The sequence below is a fragment of the Rutidosis leptorrhynchoides genome, chromosome 1 (genome assembly GCF_046630445.1).
Source record: "Rutidosis leptorrhynchoides isolate AG116_Rl617_1_P2 chromosome 1, CSIRO_AGI_Rlap_v1, whole genome shotgun sequence".
Classification (NCBI taxonomy): Eukaryota; Viridiplantae; Streptophyta; class Magnoliopsida; order Asterales; family Asteraceae; genus Rutidosis; species Rutidosis leptorrhynchoides.
Window position 1 is genome coordinate 120,233,867 of NC_092333.1, and position 8,641 is coordinate 120,242,507.

The window sequence follows — 8,641 nt, forward strand, 5'->3', positions numbered from 1 at the left end:
TAGTTTAGCGTATAATGAATACGGAATTAAATTTATACTAGCACCTAAGTCTGCCAATGCTTCTATTGAACTAAGACTACCCAGAAAACATGGAATTGTGAAACTTCCTAGATCTGAAAGTTTTTCTGGTAGTTTATTCAACAGCATTGCAGAACAATTAACATTCATTGTAACAGCCGAGAGTTCTTCCATTTTCTTTCTATTTGTGATTAGATCTTTTAAGAATTTAGCATAACTTGGCATTCCTGAAATCACATCAATGAAAGGAAGATTGACATTTATTTGTTTAAACATATCCAAGAATTTGGATTGCTCGGCTTCAAGTCTTTCTTTTCTCATTTTACTTAGGTAAGGAAGTGGTGGTTGGTATGGTTTAACATAAGGCTTTGCCTTAACTGTGTTATCTTCATTAACCTTTTCAACTACCGGTTCTGTTTCCTTATCTTGCTCAGATTGTGGTGCCTGTGTAGTAGGAATAGCGTCATCAGAAATTACAGGTATTTCAGGTGGTTTGAGTGTAATACCACTTCTTGTGGTAATGGCTTTAGCTGTTTCATTACGGGGGTTAGCATTTGTATCGCTAGGTAGACTCCCCGGTTTTCTTTCACCTATCAACCTTGCTAGGTTACTTACTTCTTGTTCCAGATTTTGGATTGAAGCTTGTTGATTTTTAAATGCTTGAGCATTTTGTTCATTGGTTTGTTTCTGAGATGTGAAAAACTGCGTTTGAGATTCAACTAGCTTCGACATCATATCTTCTAAATTTGGCTTTTTATCATCGGTTTGTGGTGGTTTATTTAGAAAAATATGTCTTTGCTGGTTGTAAGTATTGTTAGATACTTGTTGATTGCTAGGACCTTGTTGATTGTTGTATGGAACATTTCGGTTATAATTCTGATTGTAGTTTGGTCATGGCGGTTGATAATTATTCTGATAATTATTTCCAGGCCTTTGGTTTATGTATGAAACATTCTCTCTTTGTTCCATTGTTTGTTCAATACCGAGACAATCTTTTGTCAAATGTGGTCCTCCACACTGCTCACAACTAATTCGTATTGCGTGAATATCTTTAGTCATCTTTTCCATTCGTCTCTCGAAAGCATCTAACTTTGCGGAAATGGAATCAAAGTCATGGCTAGAATCGGCTCTAGCCGCTTTAGATGATCTAACGATGTCTTTTTCTTGATGCCACTCATGTGAGTGGGAGGCTGTGTTATCAATAATTTTGTAAGCTCCAGTTGCGGTTTTCTTCATAATGGAACCACTAGCTGCTATGTCGATGTCTTTTCGTGTAGTAATGTTGCATCCTTGGTAGAATATTTGTACTATTTGATAAGTGTCTAAACCATGTTGAGGACATCCTCTCAACAACATTCCAAATCATGTCCACGCTTCATATAAAGTTTCATTTGGCTTCTGCGTGAACGTAACAATTTCTCCTTGAAGTCTCACGGCTTTAGATGACGGAAAGAATCTTTTAAGAAATTTCTCAACTAAAACATCCCATGTATCAATCGCCCCTTCAGGTAACGATTCTAACCAATCTTTGGCTTCTCCCTTTAAAGTCCGGGGAAATAACATGAGATAGATCTGTTCATCCTCAACTTCTCTAATTGTAAATAGAGTACAAATCCTATTAAAGGTTCGAAGATGTTCGTTTGGATCTTCCTTCGGTGCACCACTAAATTAGCATTGATTAGTTACCATGTGTAGGATTTGTCCTTTAATTTCATCATCTGGAACATTAATGTCTGGTTGAGTAATTGCATGACCTTGGCCAGTGCGTGTAGCTCTCATTCGATCTTCCATACTTAGAGGTTCCTGATTTTCCATGATTGAGTTTGTTGAATCTGAATCACTAGAGGATTCTGATTTAATGGTTTCTTCCTCGACAATCTCTGGATGAGTGATTTGTGGTTCAGGAGGAATGATTATTGGTTCAGGATCTCTGAATTGTCCTTGAATATCCTCCGGGTTCTCAATTGTGAGGTCGGGCTCAAAAAATGGATTATCAGAAATTTGAATTGGAGTACTTGGTCGACTAGATGATGATTCTAAAGAAAAATCAACGGCGACGATATTGGCTAGATGTCTTGATCGAGTTACAGGTGGTGAACGTATGAAAGGTGGTGAACATTTTGCTCGGTGCATTCACTGAATATCCTATTAGTTATAAAAATAAAAATTATATAAGTTATCAAATTAATAGACTTTTCTACTTTTGCCCACATTTCGAATGGCCAAAAGATGCAGCAGGGAGCCAGGATCCTTTAAGTCGGAAAATTCACAACTCAGCCACTAACAAATCCAACTATTACTACGAAGCAGAAAATTTTGGATGTCTATCAATTTAACCGCTTAAAATAATTTATTTTGTTTGGTCGAAGTTTAAAGAAAATAAAGAAAATTCTATTTCCTAAAAACTAGAGCGTAGAAATGAGAAAGAAAAATTGTGCGTCGAGAAATAAGAGTCGAAAAACAAACGTCGAAAAATAAAAAGTCGAAAAACAAAAATAAGAAAATAAAGCGTCGAAACTTAAAAGTCTAAAAACTAAAAATTAAAACTTGCGTCTAAAGGAATTAAAGCTTAAAAGGAATTCTATATCCAAAACGGCAATAACTTAATTAGGCACTAAAATCTATTTAAAACTAGAGCGATAAGCGATGTCGTAAATTTCTAAAGCTCCTAAGTCTTAATCTAAAGAAAAAGCACTTAAGGGATTTTACGGCAAAGCCTAAAAATCTAGGAATATAAAATACTACGGCAAAAAACTAATTTTAAAGCTAATTACGAACGAAAAATATACAATAAACGATAAAAATATACAATTTATAAAAAGAGACAAAAAATGATAAAATTACTTATTTTTATAAAAATATTATTTTTATATTATTATTTTATAAAAGTATTAACTTTATATTTAAAAAACTAATTAAAACTTAATATACAAAATTAATAAAAATTATAACTAATTATTAAATAACTAAACCCTAATTAGGTTTAATAATAATAATAATTAATAATACTCCGTAATTAATGCTGTACGAGGATCAGGTCAGACGTGTCAGCTTACCTCATGCGAACGCATGAGATTTCTTCACTGCAGCCACGCGATCGCATGGCTTGCAGATTCAGATAAGATGCAGGCTCAGATTTTGCAGGTTCACCTCGTGTAATTTTTTTTTCTGATTTTCTATTTTCTGTATTTATTTTATAGAAAATATAATTTAATTAAAACTTATATTTTAAAAATTACTTATTAGTTTTTGTAACTAAAAAAAATAAACTTTTTAATTTAAACACTTAAATAGATAAATATACTCTTTTTCTTATGTTTATATATATATATATATATATATATATATATATATATATATATATATATATATATATATATATATATATATATATATTTTAAAACTTATTATATTTTTACAAAAATAGATTAAAACTATTTTTTTATAGCGTTCTATGGCGATCCCCGGCAGCGGAGCTAAAAATACTTGATGTTGTTCGAGGTGTAGTGCGTAATACTATTAATTTTATTATGAAATACTACTAAATACGATACAATTTACACAAGTTATTTATTTATTTATAGAATGGATATACCTAAACCTGGCTACAACACTTATAGGCAGTGTACCTAATCGTAGAGTAGTGTAGTTTTTAGTATGTCCGGTTCGTTCCACAGGGAGCTAGCTGAGTTTAACGCTATATATATTTTAAACTATATTTGTATAAATATATATATATAAGTAATATTATTATTATTATAAAAGGGGGTTTTACCGTTTAATGACCGGTTTATCGATTTTATATCTTAAGTCACAATTAAAACCTAATGTAAAATATTAAATAAAAATACAACTTAATTTAAAGCGTAAAGTAAATGACGATAAATAAAAGTGCGATAAAATAAAAGTGCGATAATTAAAAGTGCAATAATTTAAAGTACGATAAATAAAATGACGATAAATAAAAGTGCGATGAGATATAAAATAAAGGAATTATGCTTATTTAAACTTCCGTAATCATGATGTTCGACATGTTGATTTTAATTTATTACCATGGGTTAATTGTCCTTTGTCCTGGATTATTCGATATGTCCATCTGGTTTTTGTCCATAACAGTCCATCGGTCATAAATATAAAGTGCGAGTGTCCTCGTCAAATTACCCTTATATCCGAAGTCAAATATTCCAACTAATTGGGGACTTAAAGTGTAATAAGGTTTTAATACATTGTTAATGATTACACCAGGTTATCGACTGTGTGCAACCCAAGGTTTTAATACTTTATTAACAATTACACCAAGTGTCCTTGTATGTAATCCACCCCTGTTTTAATGAATCCATTGACTATTAATCCATCCCCGTGTCCGGTCAAATGAACCATTAATAGTATTTATAAATTTCCCGCCCATCGTGTCCGATCGAGTGTATGTGGTTATTTATAATTACCTCAAATTGTAAATCTCTATATTAAATTAACGAACTATCATTCAGTTAAACAAATATAAAGCCCATTAATAGCCCATAGTCCAATTTTCACAAGTGTCGGTCTTTTGTCCAAACCCCAATTATGGTCCAAAGCCCATTAACACCGTCTTAATATTTAGTCCAACATCACGATTACTTCGGCTTAAATAAACATAATAATAACTTAGCTACGAGACATTAATTTAAAAAGGTTGAACATAACTTACAATGAGTATTAATCGCGTAGTGTTACACGGACAGAATTTCAACTTACAAACTTAAAACATTCGCCACTATAACCTTATTATTATTAACTTAATATTAAAATTATAATTATAAAATAAATATAAATATATATTGAGAGATAGAGAGTATCAGTTGAAGAAGGTGTACTCAAACTCGTCGAATTCTTGTGCTATTTATAGACCTGACCAGATATTTTGGCCCATTCGATCGCATGGGAATAAGGCACCTAGGCCATGCGATCGCATGGCCTGCTTTTCCTGCTCCATTTGCTTACAAAAACGTGGGCGGCTCTTTGATTTATTTATTATATAATATAATATATATAATTTTATATAATTTTATATATATATATATATATATATATATATATATATATATATATATATATATATATATATATATATATATATTATATTCTTATGCATAGTTGACTTGTAATTTTAGGTCCATTGCGTCGCGCGTTGATAGCTGGTTCAGGTCTCGATTCCGGATTTTCGAACGTCCTTTCGTAAGATTTAATATCTTGTACTTTGCGTTTCGCGGCTCGTACTCTTGTAACTTTTAGACGTTTCTCAGCAATAATTTGAACCACTTGGATTGTACTTTGTACTTTTTAGCTTTTTGGTCGTTTGCGTCTTCAAATCGTCGAATCTGTCTTTTGTCTTCACCTTTTATTATTTAAACGAATATCACTTGTAAATAGAACAATTGCAACTAAAAGCTTGTCTTTCTTGAAGGATAATGCTATGAAATATATGTTCGTTTTTAGCATTATCACATTCGGTATCTATAAATAGCTGGGTCAAAGTCAAACTTTCTCTCACTTTTTCTAATTGCATACCGAATCTGAACTAATCTACCGAGTCTACCTAATCTACCGAATCCGTCTCTCTGTATCTTCAAATCTTTGGTATATTCTTGTTTTAATCGAATTTAAGTATTACATGTTGTAGATTTGAGATGATTGAACACTTGTAAACCAGAAAATAATGCAAATAACATGATTGTGACACTTAATTTTGAAAAATGTTGCTTCTACCGAATCTGAGTCGAGTCTATTAAATCTTAGATTAAACTCATCTGATTTGGTTAAATAACATGAAATCTTGTCAGATCTATGTTAAATTAGTTGATCTATCAATTGACCGAGTCTGATTACATGTTTAATTGTGTATTTTATAGATTCTGTACATACAGAATGTGTTCTTGCTATAGTACCGAGTCTGTTCAAGCCATTAACATGTTTTCCTGACTTGTTTGAGTTGTGAATTGATTGTGACTATGTTTTTCCATGATATAAGACTGAATATGCATGATTGGATGATTATGTGTGATTTTTAAAGATACCGAATATATTCTTGGCATTTTACCAAGTCTGTTATTTAGTACTTTAAAATTATGAGATTTTTAACTTGATAAATCTTACATGCTTTATTTAAGTCTTTGGTATGAAAACTCAAGCTTATTTGGTTACAGAATCTCAAGTTTTCATGACTACTGAATCTGCTTGATTTGTGCTTAAAATTGACTAAGTATTGTTCTGATTCTTTGTATAATTGACTTTGCATGATGATTGTGTAATGAGATGAATATCATATGAATGTCATGTTTGTCAATTGTTTGTTCATATTTGAAATAAATGATTTTTATAGCTTAGAAAATCATAAAAATTATAAAATTTGAAAAATACAAAGGATTTCAAAGGAAATAAGAATAGAGATATGTGCTTTATGTTAAACATCTTGTGGTCTTCTATTTCTTATTTATACAGCTAAATGGCGAACAATCACTTCATCAACTCTGAAACCAACATTCCCTGCAACTACTGGACTAAAATACTAGAGAGGCATACACTGTGGCCTGCTCTAAGCTCAACTGCCAGTGTGCCTGTGACAGATCTGGAGCTACTGAATAGAACCATTAGGTTTGTGGAAGCTACATAACCTACTGCTGTAAATCCAGAGGGTACACAAGCTAAATTTGAATTTGAGCTAAGAGGAGTTCAAGGGATGAGGAGTATTACAAAGGCTGATTTCAGGAGGATCTTTCAGCTTCCTCTTGTTCAAAATGCTCATGATTTCCCTGCTACTCAGCAGATGATGTCTTCAATTTTTTATCTTGGTTATGTTGGAGCTACCAATGTTCCACCGGCTAAGTTTCAAAAGAAATACCTGCACTCAAGGTGGTATGTGATCTTCTCAATCATCAATAGATGCTTGCTGATGACAAGGAGTGGATCTGACAGCTTGACTGTGCCAATGCTGAGACTGTTCTACTCTTTCACAAGAGTAGAGACTCTTGACTATGCAGAGCTACTATGGGATTTGGTTCAGGTCCAAATTGATAAGCCAAAGAGTTCATACATCCCTTGTGAAAGGTTTTTCTGTATCTTTATCCATGATGCTATAAATGCTTGCAGAAATGTAAATATATTTGTACCAGGTACACATGGATTACAGATGAAAAGATTTGGGGAGCTAAAGATGAATACCCCATTGGTATCTGACAACCAGTTCACTGCGCCGATTCCAAATTAGCTTGTGGGGCTAGCTGCACCCATAGACACTCGAATGCGTTTATATTTTGAGGCTGTAGGAATACCTCTTCTGAACCCGGTACAACAAGAACAAGTTGAACCCGCTGCGGTTCCAGCCCCAGAGGTTGTAGAGGAACCTGTAGTACAACCACCCGGGCCAGCTAATCCTCCACTTAGGGTAAACCTCAAATGTTCTAGGGTAGCACATCAAGCTCAACCCGTGAGGATCAGGGAACCTAGATCATCTAGGATTGAACCAACCCTTTCAACAACACCCGAAGTGAGCAGTGACACTGATTCTTCAGCAACTGAATCATCTCCTGAACATTTTCCTAAGAGAACTCGATTTATGCCCGATGAGATGATTCAGACTCCGCCAACCCAACGCGTAACTAGATCTAGGACTTCGACACCTATCGTCCGCCAAACAGTTACTCCAACCGTTGGTGATATGGACCAAGACCTAGAGCCGATTAGGTCACCCTCACCCATCTTTGTATCACATCCAATAATAACAGTAAGCCCTACATTAAATGAAGCGCAAGCTTCGGTAGGCAAGAGAGCTAAACGCACAGATATCAAAAAGACCAATAAGCCCATCCACTCTAAAAAGGACTTAATAATAAATCTTACTCAGCAAGATGCTTCAGCATCTAAGGAAGTAAAGTCTTCCTCTGCAGTAAAGTCTGCGTTGACTAAATCGATTGAGGAAACTCAATCATTGAAGTCCAGAACGGCCGAAGGGGAGCCGAAAAGTCTTGAAAGGCACCCTGCGTATCGGCTGGATATCCTCCTGTGCCTCAACGTACAACAGGGTCTCGAGGTTCGGCTTATCTTGATGAAGGAGATCTGCCGCGTCCCATGGAAACGAGTCAACATGACAATCCTTCGGGATAATTATCAGACTTCCAACAGACTGATCCCTTGGTTCATGAAAGTGATCCATTGGTTCAAACCACTTCTCTTCCGAATTCTGAATCTCAGGGTCTGGAGGAAGAGTCGTTAACTGAGAGAGATGTACCACCTCATGGTATATCAATGATTTCAGGAGTCGGAGATAGCAATATCTCTGCTAGATCTAAACCGACGGGTAGTTCTACTACTTTGTCAGAGTCCCATGAGACTAAAGTCATGGAGGCGGATGCTTCAAAAGAAACTTCGCCGGCGACAACTCCGGTTGTTGCCCAACCTCCATCAGAAGGGGATATCACGAATCTGACTAGTAGTTTCTACAGCCCTACATATAAGAATAATACCGCACGTATATCCTTACCTGCCCTCACTACAAATCAAACACTTCCATCGACATCGCCTCCAATCGATGCTGATGCTGCTGCTGCTGTTCCTTTTGTTACATTACCACCATCACCCTCGCGTT

At 34.6% G+C, this 8,641-nt stretch overlaps 1 non-coding gene across 1 annotated transcript; it reads left to right on the forward strand.

Moving 5' to 3' along the window:
• The first annotated feature begins 1,342 nt into the window (after window positions 1–1,342).
• On the forward strand, window positions 1,343–1,449 carry LOC139887374 (small nucleolar RNA R71). Its single transcript, XR_011773209.1, has one exon. It is a non-coding gene; the product is annotated as a small nucleolar RNA R71 (small nucleolar RNA).
• Window positions 1,450–8,641: the final 7,192 nt, after the last annotated feature.